At 37.8% G+C, this 18,469-nt stretch overlaps 1 protein-coding gene across 6 annotated transcripts in view; it reads right to left on the bottom strand.

Annotated features, from left to right (window-relative positions):
• LOC127432005 (E3 ubiquitin-protein ligase HECW1-like) overlaps positions 1 to 18,469 on the bottom strand; it is a 160,372-nt gene that overhangs the window by 100,051 nt on the left and 41,852 nt on the right. The gene's annotated exons all lie outside the window — the stretch shown is intronic.

Raw genomic sequence — 18,469 nt, 5'->3', positions numbered from 1 at the left:
TGCACCAAAGACATTACGGCTCTCTGTATTTTATTTTTATTCAATATGGCGTTTCTTAAACATATATGATATCATCATAAATTCCCTGCTTTTTAACAAGTGTAAGATTAGTTGATGAGAAATGTTTCAAAACTATTGCGAAGCGGAGGACGAAATTGACAGAATTATTAATTTTTAAAGAAGAAAATAAAATATTATGTACAGGATAAGCCATCACATTGATTTTTATTAAAATGAAATATGAATTTCATACCGCAAATACTGTATATCTTGACCATGGTAAAGTTAGCTGCGCTCAAGAGAGACAAGGAGACGGGAAAGAACCAGTGCTCCCTGCTTGTTTCAGGGAGCAAGACACACCTGTTCGGCGTACCCCTGCGTACCAACTGCCACTTAAAGGTGAAGTATGTAACTTTTTTTAAGTCAAAATACATTCTACTATCCCAGTTTATTGTTCATTGACAACTATAAGTAAGCCATTCGTAGGTTTACCTTCCCTAAATGTATAAACACTAAGCCTCCCAGGCACTAATGTTGTCACGGTACCAAAATTTCAGTCGTCGATACTGATATCACTGAAATTTCACGGTTCTCGATACCAATTTCGATACCACAGCAAAAATATTCTAATATGATAATGTGCTACTGAACACACCAGTTTAGTTATTTTTAATGATTTAATAATTACACTATGTAACACAATTTTTGTTCCTGGGTAGTAAGTGTTATTTCCTAATTGCTTATGCCTCAGAAGAATAGAAAATGGCTTTGCTTTTGTGACCTGGACAGTGATATTTTGAAATTCACCTATTTCCAATGAGTCTTTTCATTCACATAAAGTCAGAAAAAACAACATATGAATCCAAAATCCTTCTTTATCTGTGGTCCGAAGAAGACACCGGCTTTGACCTTTGCCTCAGACAGCTTAGGGAAGAAGTCTTGAAGGTACTTAAAGGCTGCCGACTCCTTATCTTCAGCTCTGACAAATTGTTTCATAAGGCCCAATTTGATGTGCAGTGGTGGCATCAGCACCTTCTGGGGGTCCACCAGTGGCTCCCACTTGACGTTGTTCTTCCCCACAGAGAACTCGGTCTGCTGTGGCCAGTCCCGCCTGTGGTAGTGTGCCTTGGTGTCCCTGCTGTCCCAAAGGCAAAGATAGCAGGGAAACTTGGTAAAACCGCCTTGGAGACCCATCAGGAATGCCACCATTTTGAAGTCTCCTATGACCTCCCAGCCGTACTCATCATACTTCAAGGCGTCCAGCAAGGTCTTGATGCTGTTGTAATCCTCTTTGAGGTGTACCGAGTGAGCCAGGGGAAGAGACGGGTACTTGTTACCATTATGGACCAGCACGGCTTTGAATATTACTTTAGTATAAATACATGTTAATTTGGATTCATATGTTGTTTTTTTCTGACTGACTCATTGGAAATAGGTACATTTCAAAATATCACTGTCCTGGTCACAAAAGCAAAGTTTGTGGGTAATAATAGCCATTTTCTATACTTTTGAGGAATAAGCAATTAGGAAATAACACTTACTACCCAGGAAAAAAATTGTTACACAGTGTTATTTTAATAATTATTATTATTTTCCAAAACTTTCCAGAAATTTTTTTAAAGTTTAATTTAATTTCATCAACAAAATGGTGTCTAATCAATAAATTCTTAAAACTTTTAACAAGTGAAAATATAACTTTTCAACATTTTTTGCCAAACTTTTATTTGTAATATGTCTTGCTTGTGATACTTTTATTATTTTTTATTATTATTATTATTATTATTATTATTATTACAGTGAATATTACATTTTACTATACAGTTTAAATATATTTTTATTCAATTTCTTAAATTTCAGGCATCTAATTTTATTTTGAATCGTGCTTTTATTATGACGTTTCTTTTTGGCAAGAAGCTTCACTTTTCTGGAAAAACAGTTCGCAATATGTCCGAGTGTGATCACTGAAGACTTTTAAGTCACGTCTGAAATCTCATCTCTTTACACTGGCCTTTGAGTCTGACAAATAAAATGCAGGACACAGTTTTGGAGTGTTTGTATTTTAGATTACTGGTTTGTGTATGTGGTAATTTTGAAACGATGTTATGTTTTAAATTTTATTACTGTGAAGCACTTTGGTCAACTCTGTTGTTTTAAATGCGATATAAATAAAGCTGAGCTGAGCTGAGATTAAAGCGCAGATGCTGTGATTTTAATTATATAAATACACTGGCGGCCAAAAGTTTGGAATAATGTACAGATTTGGAAGGAAATTGGCACTTTAATTCACCAAAGCGGCATTCAACTGATCACAAAGTACAGTCAGGACATTACTGATGTAAAAAAACAGCACCATCACTATTTGCAAAAAGTAATTTTTGATCAAATCTAGACAGGCCCCATTTCCAGCAGCCATCACTCCAACACCTTATCCTTGAGTAATCATGCTAAATTGCTAATTTGGTACTAGAAAATCACTTGCCATTATATCAAACACAGTTGAAAGCTATTTGGTTCGTTAAATGAAGCTTAACAATGTTTTTGTGTTTGCTTTTGAGTTGCCACAGTATGCAATAGACTGGCATGTCTTAAGGTCAATATTAGGTCAAAAATGGAGAAAAAAAAAGAAACAGCTTCCTCTAGAAACTCGTCAGTCAATCTTTGAGGATTTCAATGCTTGAAATTGCCAAAAAATTTAAGATTTCATACAAAGGTGTACACTACAGGACAACTGGCTCTAACAAGGACAGAAAGAGATGTGGAAGGCCAGATGCACAACTAAACAAGAGGATAAGTACATCAGAGTCTCTAGTTTGATAAATAGACGCCTCACATGTCCTCAGCTAACAGCTTCATTGAATTCTACCCGCTCAACACCAGTTTCATGTACAACAGTCAGGACATTAATAACGTGAAAAATGACTATTACAATTTGAAAAAAAAAAAAAAATCAGAACTTCTTAAACTACTTCAAAGAGTTCTCATCAAAGAAATCCTCCATGTGCAGCAATGACAGCTTTGCAGATCCTTGGCATTGTAGCTGTCAGTTTGTCCAGATACTCAGGTGACATTTCACCCCACACTTCCTGTAGCACTTGCCATAGATGTGTCTTGTCGGGCACTTCTCACACACCTTACAGTCTAGCTGATTCCACAAAAGCTCAATGGGGTTAAGCTCCATAACACTCTTTTCCAATTATTTGTTGTCCAGTATCTGTTTCTTTGCCCACTCTAACATTTTCTTTTTGTTTTTCTGTTTCAAAAGTGGCTTTTTCTTTGCAATTCTTCCCATAAGGCCTGCAGCCCTGAGTCTTCTCTTTACTATACAATGCAATCAGCTGAATGCCACTTTGGTGAATAATAGTACCAATTTCTTTCCATAAGAGCAAAATCTGTACATTATTCCAAACATTTGGCCGCCAGTCTATATAGATTTAGGGTAACAAGATTTCTGCTCGTGGAAAACGGGACAGGCCCCTCCCAGCAAATATGAAACTGATGTATCCTTACCTAGGCACAGATCAATGCAAAGTAGAGGGTGCATCCGCATCTGTAAGTGTTGTCACCTTGTACTTTTCACTGGCAACAATTTTCTCAGTGTGCGCTTGTCTTTCAAGAGTTTATCGTAAAATGCAGAGCAGCCAGTCCAAAATTAAGACGTATGAAAAGCATTGCCTTCATGACTGTTACACTGAGACGAGATTTATCCGGTGTCCATGCTGCGTTATCCGGTGTCCATTTGCTTCCTTTCCCTCATCTCTTCGCTGGATTTTCTTTCTTTACTCACTACTCTAGTCAGCCTTTGATGCTCTCATGCATGGTGCTTCTAGCGTTTGTGTTTTATCGCTATTAATGATCCAGTTGGACTATTTTTTCTCAGTTATTGGCGGCGAACTCCGCCAGCCCTTTGGATTTTCCACTCAGTTGGAGACTACTAATTCATCCTTCTGTTCCTCTGTGCGTGTGTGAGTGCCAGTCCAGTGTGTGCAGGATTCCTCTGTTCTCAGATTCCAGGAGGAGGCCAGCTTCAGAACATTCCTCTCCACGTATTGCGCTCATTTGCGCCTAAAGACTCTGGTTGGACCAGAACCACTTCCAGAGGACCACCATCGAAGCCTTCATCATTCAAATTTTTTTGTCTTGCTTTTCCCCTTTTTGCTTCTACAATTAGGGATAGTTATTTCATCTGCTATTGGATTCAGTCTCCCTTCTTCTAGCCCTGTCACGGGGATTCTGGAGTAGGAGTGTTCGAGGCAGTTCTGAATGTCTTTCCACTCTGGAATGTCTCTCAGTAGGGCCCACTCAAGTTTTTCAGTGTTCTCCAATGAGCGGCTCCAATTTTGGAGGCAATCCACCGATGCTGAATAAAAGTTTCTGATTGCACAAAATAAATCATCCACTCGCATATCACCAGCTTCAACCAGGGTATCCAACTGCTTTTTAATGTCAGAGGGTATGAATGATTCCTCCAGCCTGGCCTGCAAGACTTTTCTCAGGTAAGGAATGTGCAAAGCTATGGCCATGCACAACAGAATGATAAGCGTAAAGTGCTTCACTTGCGTGCACCTTGTCAGATTCGTAACTTTGCTTCTCCAAAAAATCGCTAATACTTGGTGTGGCACACTTACTTTTAGCAGCATCCACATGCTTTTTTTATGAACATGCTGTGCGATGTCGGTGCGGCCTCCATGGGTGATGGAAAAGCGAGCTCCACAAATCTCACACCTCACTTTACTAGGCTCTGTCTGTGACTCCTTTTTTAGAAATGTAAACTCTTTTTGAAGATCCTCATTAAATGTACATGCACGCTTCCTTGACATTTTTCCAGCCGCAATTTCATCTGTGTGCTCTTTTAAACTGACTCTTCAATCAGTTCACTATCTGGACGTCTATTGATAGGGGATTGTGAGTGGATAGTTTAATCCAATCATGTACCTCAAATAACATGGTGTGATTTCATTGGTTTTACAAGCCGTATCCTTGGCTACCTTTGATTAGAATAATCACGTGACTGAGAAAGCTGCATAGGCGACAGAGAAATTTTAGGAGAGGGGAAATACGGGACAAAACACATTTTTTTCAGAATAAGTCAGGACACTAGAAAAAGTGCTTGAATACAGGACTGTCCCAGGAAAAAACGGGATGTCTGGCCACCCTATATAGTTTACATGTGCTGCGTGGTTCACAATGAATAAGTGCTCTGCTCTGTCATCTCATACAATGTGAATGATTCTCAATGTCTGTGGAGTTTCTTGTTGATGAGCGGTCGGATTTATTTAAAGTACCCAGCTCATCCACACTAAGATTGCAGCATTTAGCGGTTTACTAAATCACACATGGACATGTCACGATTTTAATATGATTAATTGTCCATTTCAGTGTACAAGGAGTAACAGAGTGCGGGTTCAAAATAAGCCTGCGAGCATTTTAAAGCTGTTGTGTGTCAGTGATACTGCGCGCTGGTATCGGATAGAGTCGATGCTCGGTACTACCAGTACTGCAGAAATACTGGTATCGTTACATCTTTTTTATTTTAATATCGACTTGGTGCCGAAGTACCAGTACTTTTGACAACACTACCAGGCACTATCAAAACACTGATGTTTATATATTGAGTGACCCGCTCAGCCCCACCCATCCCTTTCTAGCTCAACCTATCCACCTTATTTAACAATGCGGAAATAAGCAGAGGCAGCATTTCTGGTGAATGTGAGAAAGTTCCGTCAGCATTGACTGCAGTGTAAATAACTAGAAGGTTATAATACCAGAGTTAGTGATCTGGGCTTATAAACTATCACACAACCACAGTATGTACAGCAGAATTATGTGCCAATGTCGGATAATTTTCTAACATCAGCATTTATAGTAAAAGAGTAAGTAAATCATTCACTTGTTTCTGTGTGTTGTTGTATTGAAGAGACGGTAATACAATCTGCTTCTTTCTTAACCGAGATTGTGACAATGCAGTCTTTCTTGTCTCCATGTAAACCTCCGTTCATATGTACCTGCATAACCTCTGATGACGCCTTTATTTATTTATTTATTTCCAAAGGCGATGTTTCATAAGCCATGCTGAATGCGAGATCTGCGTGTCTGTTTACTATGCACCGCTAAGAAAGAGAGAATGCTCTCTGACAAGAACGGAGAGTAAAATACGTTTATTATTTTGCAAAGATGAAAAGATGCAGTTTTGGTGCAAAGAAAGTTGAAGCAGCATTTTCCCGGTATCTTTCTTCTCTCTGCTCTACTCTTCATTCATTTTGCCAGTGCAACAGTGTGTGATTAAACGATGGCAAAATTTGATAAACGGTAAAACGATATGCTCTCAAAGCCAATGAGTTTATGAAAATCGTAATTAATGATAATAATATGTCGACATTTATTACCAGCCTGTAATATAAAGCAGAATAATGTAGTATTTTTGTATAGCTAAAATAGCTGGAAGTGGCTTATACCAAAAGTGGTCCACATTCAAGGTTGATAATGGCGGCGCCCTAGTTTTGTTGAAAAATAAGGTCCTAGGCACTATCAAAACATTGATGTTTATATATTGAGCAACCTGCTCAGCCCTACCCATCCCTTTCTAGATCAACCTATAGTGTGAGTTTGGGGCGTGGCTATTTGAACTAGCTGTTCAGCCTGGGGAAATATGAACGTGTACATAGGAAAAGAAATGTAGCTTCTCGTACAGAAGTTCAAGCTAAAATTCGAAGACTTGCTAAAAGACACAGAGATGAAGTGAAACGAAGCAAAAAACCAGAATGAACATTGTTGTCTCATTTAGAAGGTGGAGGACACACACCACCACCAATAGACCTTTTTCACAGACTGTGATGACGCGTTTCCGCCTTATTTAGCAACGTAAATCTCGCAATTGTTTTTAGATTATAATTTTTTTTTTTAAATTGATTGTAAATTTATAACATTATGCTTTGTGTTATATTACCCTGGAATTAGATTTAAAAAACAAATTAACACAGCTGCGAGGGGGTTTCTATTACAGCTGCTGAAAGAGTGACAGTAAATTTGGCATCTTCTCAAATTTGAATCAAATAGTCTTAATCCACCACTGTCTATTTTTTTAACACTTCTGGAAAGTCATTCAAACGTAATAGTGGATTTTTTTTTTCTTTTGGCCTGGGAGCAAATGGGTAAGTGAAAATAATATTTGCTGTGATCTCCCATTCACTTCCATTCACCGCTGTTGAAGTTTACCCTGCAAATGTTTACTTGCGCGTTCCAAAACCCGGAGTGTGAAAAAGGTCTATGATGAGCTCACTCTTGCAAATGGGAGCGGCAATAGAGAGATAGCCATGCAAGTCGCTAAAACACAGCTGCCTCCCCCTCACATCAACAAAAGCGATCTCACCTAGGGCGCCAAAATGGTCGTAACGTTGTCGTTACGCTTCGCTGTTTAATCCGGAGATGTTATTGGACGTATGGCCAGTTTGTTCATAGGGAATCAGAGAGTGTGAAAGTGCATGATGAGTCTAATGGGTGTTGGCAAATATTGTTTGAAAGCATACTTTATTTTTGTAATTCCGTTTGATGCCACTAGTAGAAATTACACACTTCACCTTTAATATATTTCACAATATTTCACCAGGTAAAATCAATCTTTAAAACACTGAAATACAACATAATTTGGACATAACTTGTTAGTAGGCTATTTTTATCTTTATAAGATAAAGATATATAAGATTTGTTTCATTAGTTATGTTATCATTATGATTTCGAGTTTTAAAGTAATAAAAAAAAAATCATGAAAAATAATTGAATATCACATTAATGCATTTCATCAATGGGTGTTCTATATATTCTCCGTTCTCAAAGTCTCTGTTTTGACAATGACTCACAGCACGTTTTTTTATGTTTTACAACCAGCCTTTCATTCGTATACATTTTCTATCACAGTTTCTGTTTCTGATATGGCTTTCAGGCTTGATAAATCACTTTGCGAGTGCAATAGCCCTTTTTCACACTCCGGGTTTTGGAACACGGAAGTAAACGTTTGCAGGGTAAACTTCAACAGCGGTGAATGGAAGTGAATGGGAGATCACAGCAAATATTATTTTCACTTATCCATTTGCTCCCAGGCCAAAAGAAAAAAATCCACTATTACGTTTGAATGACTTTCCAGAAGAGGAAACAAATAGAGAGCGGTGGATTAAGACTGTCAGATGGGAGAAGATGCCAAATTTACTGTCACTCTCCAGCAGCTGTAGTAAAAACCCCCTCACAGCTGTGTTAATTCGTTTTTTAACTCTCATGCACTGTTCGGTCATTTTTGACTGAAATCAATTTTGTTTCTTCAATAAAACTGGTTTCCTTTATCTGACGGCAATAAGACTTAGTGACTTTTCGTCCATTTGATATCTGAACACACACAAATAAACTGCAGTTGATTCGATCAGTCTAAGTGGTCAAAAGTGATCATCACCCTTCAAACAAATCAAACAAAATTCTAAACTTTGACAAAAGTAGTCTTTGATAATGTTTAAATACATATCTAAATGCAGAACTTGTAGAAATCATCTTCTCTTCAACCAGGGATGAATAAGTAGCTCTCTGCAGCCATCTAGTGTTTATACTTGTAATTCCATCTGGTTTTATTTTTTTAATTGGACAGCACAGTTTGATTCTTGAGACTTTATGCTTTCAAACAGTATATAATTTATGAGGATTGGTTCAGCATTTGAGAAAATATTCATAAGAAAATTAAAAAAAGTCAATTTTCAAGCTCAAGCTCAAGGTCATATAGGTAAATAAATTAGTAAATAAAATAAAAAAGACCGAATTACCCCCAAAACAAACACCTAAATTGTACAACTTTAGTGCTTTGACATTATTACAGAGTTGTTACATTTCTTTCATAACAATTAAAAGATTTACACGTTTATTGTTTCCGGTCACTTTTGACCGGGAACAACTGGAACGTGATTTAGTGATGAACAGAGCATAAGGGTTCAAACTAATTCCAGGGTAATATAACACAAAGCATAATGTTATAAATTTATAAACAATCTTTAAAAAATGTATTATATATAAAAATGCGAGATTTACGCTGCTAAATAAGGTGGAAACCTGTCATCACAGTCTGTGAAAAAGGTCTATTTAACCCTCTGGACTGAGTCGGCGGAGGCGCCAGTGCGATCACTTGTTTTTTTTCCTTATAACAACAACAACTACTTAAAACACCATCATGTATGGTCATACAGATAAGAGGAAGACATCATTCGAAACTGTAAAGGGTCTACTTTTATTTGTGTCCACTCACAATAAAAACAAAACATTGTGCTTTTGTAAAATACAGAAATCAAACAGCATGCACTTTCTGCTGCCTTCATCTCTGAGAACTTTTGTCTGGAGCACGTCACAAAAATGAACCGAGACTCAGCGTATAATTGTCGCACAGAAAAGATAAATATGTTTATGAAAACCTTGAAATGTCTACTTTTAAATGAACCAAGTCAAATCCAAAACAAATATTCTCAGATTATGTAATGCGTATGAAACTAACAAGAGGTACAGTTTTTTCTGTCTCATTTCATTAGCGCTGTTCTAGGCACACCCATTAGCAGAACATGCTATTCATATGGTAATGACCTGGAATGAGCCTTACAAATCTGGTAAATGCTCCCATCAATGCCACAAAAATAGCATCAAGCTTCATCAGATTCATTGATTTTCCATTGCTCACGTGAGGAAGCTCTCCAGGTTATCCTGGCCAGTCAGAAAGGATTACAATTTTCCTCATAAGAAGAGCGCAAGGAGAGAGCGTAACCATCAGCTAGCACGTTACAGCACTAAATCACCGATTGCGGATACCACACAAATGAACGAAGAGTCGTAAACTGATACCTGCCTGTCACAAAATCATCCGTGACTTCCCTTATAACACAGCAATTTCATTGTAGTAAACTCCACACATAGTTCATTCTAAAAGGATTGTTTAGAGTAAAACATGTTGAAGATTGGCGAACCGGTGGTCAATTCATTAAGTGATGAGCTGTTTCCTCACAAAAGCAGTTTATTCAGCACACTGAAGCATCTCCTCCATAGACATCCATTCAAAAATAACAGTGTCTTGTCTCCTTGCCAGTGTACCGCCCATAGAATGTCTAATGAACTGCCGTGTTAAGCTACACATAAGACAACACATAAGCCCACATCGTGGGGTTCAAAAATCTGAGTCTATTCAAAATATAAATTAAACCTGGAACAGTAGCGGTTTTAACCACCATGCAAACCACGCAATTGTGTGGGGCCCTGGACGTCGGGGGGGGCCCCGCCCCGGTAGGAAAGCTCCACAAAAAATGCTTGAGGGGTGACATGTTGTTCTGGGTACACGCGCGAATACGCTGTTGTCAGCGGTTCACATTAGAAGCCGCTGGGGTCGGGACAGGTGAGTTTTTTGGGCTTGGGTTTGTAATTTATGAAAAGATATGTAGGCCGTCCAAACTTGTTTCACGCACGGGCTCTCACTCATAGATATGCGCGGATGGATGAGTTAAGGGCTGTTCACACCGAACGTGTTTTTGCCTGCATCTGCTCTGTTTTGCCATTGTTTTCCTGTGTAAACGCGCTGGACGAACGTCCATACCTGCTGCACGCGTCTCGCTGTTTCTTCAGTGTCTCACAGAGGACGGGCACATTTTTAGACACTGTGTCAACTTAATAAGAGCATCAGGTTTAAAAAAAAGCATGCCGAGACACCTGCGTTCTGTTTCAGTCGTTGAACTGTGTCTAGATTGTTTTTTTTTAGCACAGGTGTCACAAAGATTTAACGTTCTGAACAAGTTCAGGTTGCAAAGAGGGGACTGTTACAATTATTCCAGACTGTACTGCAACAAGCAAATTTCAGCGCTTGATAAACGGCAATGTTTTTTTTCCTTCTGCTCTAGTGTGCTGAGGGGCCACCGTGCTTTATATGTTTATTGTTAGTTATGAATGTTGCCTACAATGCTTACATAAAATACAGTCTCAGTGTCAGAATATAAGCTCCAGCTGAAAGTAAAGTAAATAAGACAGGAATATATTACTATTGTATACAACAAATCCTCAAAGTAATAAAAATACTGTATCATATTATAATGGCAAACTGGACAACAATAAATAATTGTTGGGTTATAAAATTAATAAATAACAACTGAATTCCAAAATGTTACTGGGTGAAGTAGTAGGTTTTGCACACCCTTTGCTTTTTTATTACTGTATTGTGGAAAAACTGGAAAACATGCATTACTTATCTTTAAATAGATTTGTATTTCATTAAACATTTTGAATGTACTTGGTTACAATGGTTGATAGGATGAATTTAAAATTATGATTTAAAATAAAATGTATGTAATATTTTAAGCAAAATTTTTTCAAAATGGGGCCCCAGCTTGGTAGGTTGCTTGGGGCCTTAGAAATCGTAAACCCGCCCCTGACCTGGAAATAAAGTTTTCAGTTTCTGCAGATGCAATTCACCGAAAAGGGCTAAATAGTTGATCGGCTTGTGATGCGTGAATGGCTTGCACGTGCGGCGCGAGTCTCTACACTCGCTTTAATAGTGTTTAGTCTCCCATTCAGCTCATAAAAACACGCTGCATGATCATGAGGAAGGATTATATGAAAATTCACATGCAGGATCATGATTATATCATAATCATCGTGTTTTGCATACATTTTTCACTCAAACTGTTATGCTGATAATATAATTTGTAATGAAAAATAAACAATTAAATTAGAAAAATGCAAAATAGGTACATTTTCACAAGTGGACTCAAACTTCGGAAAATTACATAAATGACCATGTTTTTTTTGGAGGGGGCATCTGTGACCAACTTTTTCCAACCATTACTCATTCCACATTCGTGCAATACAAATGACTAATGTATGTCAAAAACCTGTAATACGTTTCCCTTGTTTCTTTCCAAACCCAGATGTTTGTTGTTTTGTTTTTTTCATGGTATACACAAAAAAATATTTTCCAATTTTTGTGTCTATTTAAACATAAAAAATATATGTGTGCTAGCACTTTATGTACAAATGTTTCTGAATACTAACATGAGATCATGTTGTTCCTTCATTCTAGCCTGGTAGTTCAATAGAGATTCAACAGTGCACGTCCATTCATTAATGACACTGATTGCGACTATCTTTTCAGCCCATTTTGTACATTGTACATAACAGATGCACACAAAATGCTAAGTAAACCCATTTAGTGCAGAAGCACCTCTCAACGTTTTATTTTTGTCAATCAACTTTAGTTCTGGAAGCATGGAAGATTGGTACAAACTCTTTTCAATCCTTTTGAGCAGTGTTAGTTGACATATACATCAACTCTTTTAGAAAACGATATGTATACGACTCAAAACAACCTTCAGAATTTGATAAGAAATAGACAGCAGGCGGCCACAAAAGAAGAGCAGATGTTTGGACCACTTTACACCCAAATGAGATGCAAATTCAGTCCTCTTGAATGTCAAATAGAAAAGCCGTCTCCTAAACATGGCTGTTGGCTTCCACAGAGCGGCCGCACAGCTTTTCACTGATTACTCACAAACACAGACAGATTAAAAGGATCTGCAGGAGGCCTCTTAATTCCAGACCTCCAAATCAATTCAATGAGCGATGAACTGTTTCCACAGGGTCCCTTGCACCGACAATACATTATCATCCCAACGGGTGGCAGGGGAGCAGAGAGACATGGGGTCATTGCTGTGGGGGATCTAGGCTGTGTTATTACACAAAAGGTGATGAGACAGTTTATACCACAAATCTGGCTTGCTTCTGTCTTATAGATCTGTTTTTTGTGGTTGTTTGGTGATGTTGCCTGCTTTCAATAATAACTGATTTTTTGTGTATGGTGCTTCCCAGTGCAAAACTCACCACCACAATACTATGGAGCTTGCCATGGCATTGCTAGGTGGTTGCTTACTTATTTCAATTATAAGAGCCCACTTCCAAGTGATGGCCCATAGATATGGTTCAAATCTCTCCTCAAAAGTAAGTCTAAGAGATTTTTTCACTAATCTTATCTTCTTTTTTTATTTTTTTATTTTTTATCACTTGTTGTATGTCTTTTATATCACACTTTATCATAATATAAATGTAATATATGTCCCCACAAGTATCTGTTTTAATTAATTAGAGTATAGAATGACTCTAATAAACTAACTTATTTTATTGTGTTGACTTATTTATGTCACTATCAAAGAATTACAAAAAAGTAGCATGAGCATAAGCATGAGCACCATATTTTTGGTTAAGATATCATGGTAGTATTATGGTTTTAATAGGTGTGGGTGAGAAACAGATCAATATTTAAGTCCTTTTTAACCATAAATCTCAACTTTCACTTTCACTTCCACATTCTTCTTTTGCTTTTTTTTTTTTGCGATTTGCATTCTGCGTGCATATCACCACCTACTGGGCAGAGAGGAGAATTTATAGTAAAAAGGTCTTTTAAAATTTAAACGATTTCTTACCCACACCTTATATCATATCACTTCTGAAGACATGGATTTAACCACTGCAGTCTTATGGATTACTTTTATGCTGCCTTTATGCACTTTTTGGAGCTTCAAAGTTCTGGCCACCATTCACATGCATTGTAATGATCTACGGAGATGAGATATTCTTCTAAAAATCTTTGTTTGTGTTCAGCAGAAGAAAGAAAGTCATCCACATCTGGGATGGCATGAGGGTGAGTAAATGATGAGAGAATTTAAATTTTTTGGGTGAACTATCCCTTTAAATAGTATGTTGGATTACCATGTAAATACTATGATACATGAACATGTTAATCATTCAATACCATGGCATATATCAAAGTACCATTGTATTACCATCTACCTGGACACCATCACTGAACCACTGTACCACCATAGTACTTTTTGTAAAGGGTTTATGTAATATATAATTTAATTTAAAAAATTGGATAATCACAGTACAATTATTTTAAATGGATCATAGGTTTTATATGGATTAACATAAGATTAATATAACTGTCTGATCTAACAAAAGCCTATTTCATAAAAAGAAACACAGAGCTCATCAGAAGAGAGCTGTGGTGCATCGCTGCCCTTGTACCAGTGTAAGAAGTGTGAACCGCATCTAGAGGGAGAGATGCTGCACACATCACCACACATGCAATGCTCTGCTGAGAGAAGAGAGTAATTACTTTAAAGACTTGTTGCATTAGTGAGGGAGGACACTGAGGATGTGTGTGTGCGTTCCATGCAAGTGTGATGCTAAAGCTTAAAGCCACCAATGGACAGAAAAAGAGACAGAATGTGAGAGATGGGGAGAGGATGCAGAATGCTTAAGGAATACTAATGTTCATGTGGTATGCCACGTGAGAGGAGAGTGCAGTGAGACAGTGAGTCAGCGCAGACTCCAGACAGAGAGGGTTGCACATACACCCATCAGCCACATCTCAAGAGTATTCTGAGACGCGGGTTGGCGCTGTTTTGGCGGCACGAGGGGGCCTACACAATATTAGGCAGGTGGTTTTAATGTTGTGGCTGATCGGTGTATACACTCTTCCACTATTGCTGTGCAACTGCATTTATGGGTGTTTTCTTTAAATACAGGTACTTTTATGTCCCAGTTGATTTATTTTAAACTGACTAACTTTTTTTCTATTTGTTATACTGTATGAAGGTCATACTAAAACTGTCTCTGAAACATTTGACCATTTTACATGCCTTCAACATGTACATGAGCCAAAACATTATGACCACCTGCCTAATATGCTTTTGTTTTTTCGCGTGCTGCCAAAACAGCACCGACCCACCGAGGCATGGACTCGACAAAACCCCTGAAGGTGTCCTGTGGTATCTGGCACCAAGACATTAGCAGCAGATCCTTCAAGTCCTGTAAGTTGCGAGGTGGAGCAGCCATGGATCGGACTTGTTGGTCCAGCACATCCCACAGATGCTCAATCGGATTGAGATCTGGAGAATTTGGAGGCCAAGGCATCACCTTGATCTCTTCATCATGTTCCTCAAGCTGTTCCCAAACAATGTGTGCAGAGTGGCAGAGTGCATTATCCTGCTGAAAGAGGCCACTGCCATCAAGGAATGCCATTGCCATGAAGGGGTGTACCTGGTCTGCAATGATGTTTAGATAGGTGGCATGTGTCAAATTCACGTCCACATGAATGACCGGACCCAGCAGAACATTGCACAGAGCATCACACTCCCTCCACCAGCTTGTCTTCCCACAGTGCATCCTGGTGCCATCACTTTCCCAGGTAAACAGCACACACGTACACTGCCATCCATGTGATGTAAAAGAAAACGGAACTCATTGGACTAGGCAACCTTTTTCCACTGCTCCAATGTCCAGTTCCGACACTCGTGTGCCATTTGTAGTTGCTTCCAATGGTGGACTGGGGTCATCATGGACACTCTGACGATGCACTGTGTGTTGTGACACATTCCTCCCATAACCATCATTACAATTTTCTGTGACTTGTGCCACAGTACACCTTCTGTCTGTTCAGACCAGACAGATTCATTGCTCTCACGCATTGATGAGCCCTGGGCACCCAACATCCTGTCTCCGGGTCTGTGGTGTGTCCCTCCTCGGACCACTGTCAGTAGGTACTGACCACTGCTGACCGGGAGCACCCCACAAGCCTTGCAGTTTCAGAGATGCTCTGACCCAGTCGTCTTGCCATAACAATTTGGTCCTTGTCAAAGTCGCTCAGGTCTTTACTCCTGCCCATTTCTCCTGCATTCAACACATTGACTACGAGAACTGATTGTTCACTTACCATCTAATCTACTTAGACCTTGACATTTGGCCTTGTTAGGAGATGATCAACATTATATGCTTCAACTGTGAGTGGTCATAATGTTTTGGCTCATTTGTGTATTTTTGCAAGTATATGGGACACCGGGCTAGTTGCCACACATGGAAGTTGTCACATTGGCTATATCTCAGTAAAAATAAGATTTGGATTCAAATTGCACAAATGTAAGTTTTCTTTTGTTTTGTATTTTGATTTCAAACACCCTCTTGAATTAGAATAATTTTTTGTGACTTCCATCCTCTAAAGTAAATTTTCACTGTTATATTTTTGTTATAGCTCTCGGGTAAACAAGTGAACATAATCAAGGCATCAAGTCAAGGGTCAACTGTATTATTCAGGCAAACTGTATTTGCAGTTCTTAGGACAAAGGCATTTTTCATGAAATTCAGGTCAGGGCATGTTGTCACATTTAAATGGGGGTAGAAAAATCTAAAGCTTTTTTGCAACCAAGACTTCAAGGTATGTGGCTATAGAGAAAATTACTTTCAAATATGAGCAAATATTACTTAATTGTATGTATTTAGGATACATAAAATGCTAGCCATGAAATTAGCCTTAGCAAGATAAGAGAGTCTGACATTTTATAAAAACAAATGTGTCAAATGTCACTGCCACCACAGGATGTTATTAAACACAATCCATGGTGGAAATGTTCATGATGTTTCATGAACAATGACAAAAATTGCAGAATTCACATGTGTACAGCATATGCTTTTGGACATTGCTAGTTCACAAATTAAGTTAAAGTAATATTCCGGGTTCAATACAAGTTCAATTGACAGCATTTGTGGCACAATGTTGATTACCACAAAAATTTATTTCGACTCGTCCATTATTTTCTTAAAAAAAAAAAAAAAATCTGCATTACTGTGAGGTACTTACAATGGAAGTAAATGGGGCCATCGTAAACATTAAAATACTTTATTTCAAAAGTACTGCCAGAAAATGTAAACAATATGTGTTTTAAAATGATTTTATTGTTTAGTGATTTTAATGCCGTAAACACTAAAACCCTTAAACGACAGTAAAAATGACGATTTAAACAACTTCACAATAATGCACAAGTTTTAACAGAAGAATTAATTTAAGTGCTTTTATAAAATGATACGCTTCAAATGTTTGCCTTTAAACCCTCCAAAAATTGGCACCATTTACTTCCAGTGTAAGTGCTCAATGTAACCTTGATTTTTGCTATTTTTTTTTTTAAAGAAAATGAGAAATTAGTTGAAATACATTTTTATGGTGATCAACATTATGGGTCAAACGCTGTCGATTGAGCTTAACTTGTATTGGACAAGGAATATTCCTTTAATTAGAGAGAGTGTGAAAAGTGTGTTGGAAGAGAGTTTCTTGTTCATTCTTGCTTTCTTTCGAACACATGCATCCACTTGCATACAAACTCCCAAAACACAAAAGAAAAACACTACCAAAAAATAAATAAAAATAAGCATGCCTGCGGAAGTCATTTTTATGAAGAATCCCAAATGACTAGCCCCAGACATACTGTATTGCATTACTCTAAAATTACACTCTATGCACAAAACTTACTAACTCGCATCCATCATGTCTCACTAAACTATGCTGTGCTCTCTCTGCGATGAACACGTTCAAATCCATGTGTTAAAATCATACACCTTCTCTTAAGAAAGAAAAATCACAAATGAGATCTCTTAAATATCTCATTCATTCATCTCAATTCATTTTGTCATTAGGAATTTTAGGAGAAACATCAAAGACAAAGTTGATGCTTAAAGATGAAGTGCACTGTAAAATCTAATTAGTTAACCTTACTTAAAAAAGCATGTAAACTGATTGCCTTAAAATAATCTAAGTAAATGTACTAATTTGACAGTAAATGTACTTATTTGGCAGTAAATATACTTATTTGGCTCAAGTAAAGTAAACTAGGAAAAGTCCACTTTACTTGAGCCAAATAAGTATATTGACTTGACTTTTTTTTAAGGAAATTGGTTTCCTCACTTTTATTTTAAAGCCAACTTATTACATTTTACAGTGCATTTTTTTTTTCTTTGTGAAAAAGTAAAGCCATTCGTACTGTAGGCTGGTTTTACCAACACTGTGGCTTTGTGGAGCTACCAAACATCCGGTCGCACGTGCTGTTTGTTTGAGCAGCCCGACATAGCAATATTGGCTCAACAAATGGAAGAAGTTTGGAATGTTTGGGAAACCTGTTTTGCAACAGTAATAATTTTGGCAATTCCATTTGGTAAAACTAGTAACACAGAAATCACACATTCTGGCTTTAAATGAAACAACTGAGAATTCTGAGCTATGAAAGAGCGACATCTCATTTCTCTCTGCAAGTTCCGCCAATGCTGCTTCCCCTCGCCAACATAGAAACAGCTTCCAAAGTCTCTTTCTGCTGACTACATCAACAATGTAATTTGATACTAAAGGACAAACTGAACAATACTGCATAAATCTGCTAAACCAATCTATCCTGTTCCCAGTTCTGGAGGCTTGGGGATGAGAGACAAAATGCAGAAAATATCTCCTTTCCCGAAAGGTCTCTTTCCAACCGGTCAAAGGGCAACAGACAGATTACATTTAGAAAATACTAAATTCCAATGGGGGTGTAGGAATCCTTATTTGGATACATACATTTTGAATTTGTACATTTTGAAGAATTTTTACATTCTGAAG

The sequence above is a fragment of the Myxocyprinus asiaticus genome, chromosome 41 (genome assembly GCF_019703515.2).
Source record: "Myxocyprinus asiaticus isolate MX2 ecotype Aquarium Trade chromosome 41, UBuf_Myxa_2, whole genome shotgun sequence".
Classification (NCBI taxonomy): domain Eukaryota; kingdom Metazoa; phylum Chordata; class Actinopteri; order Cypriniformes; family Catostomidae; genus Myxocyprinus; species Myxocyprinus asiaticus.
This window is presented reverse-complemented; position numbering and strand designations above follow the sequence as displayed.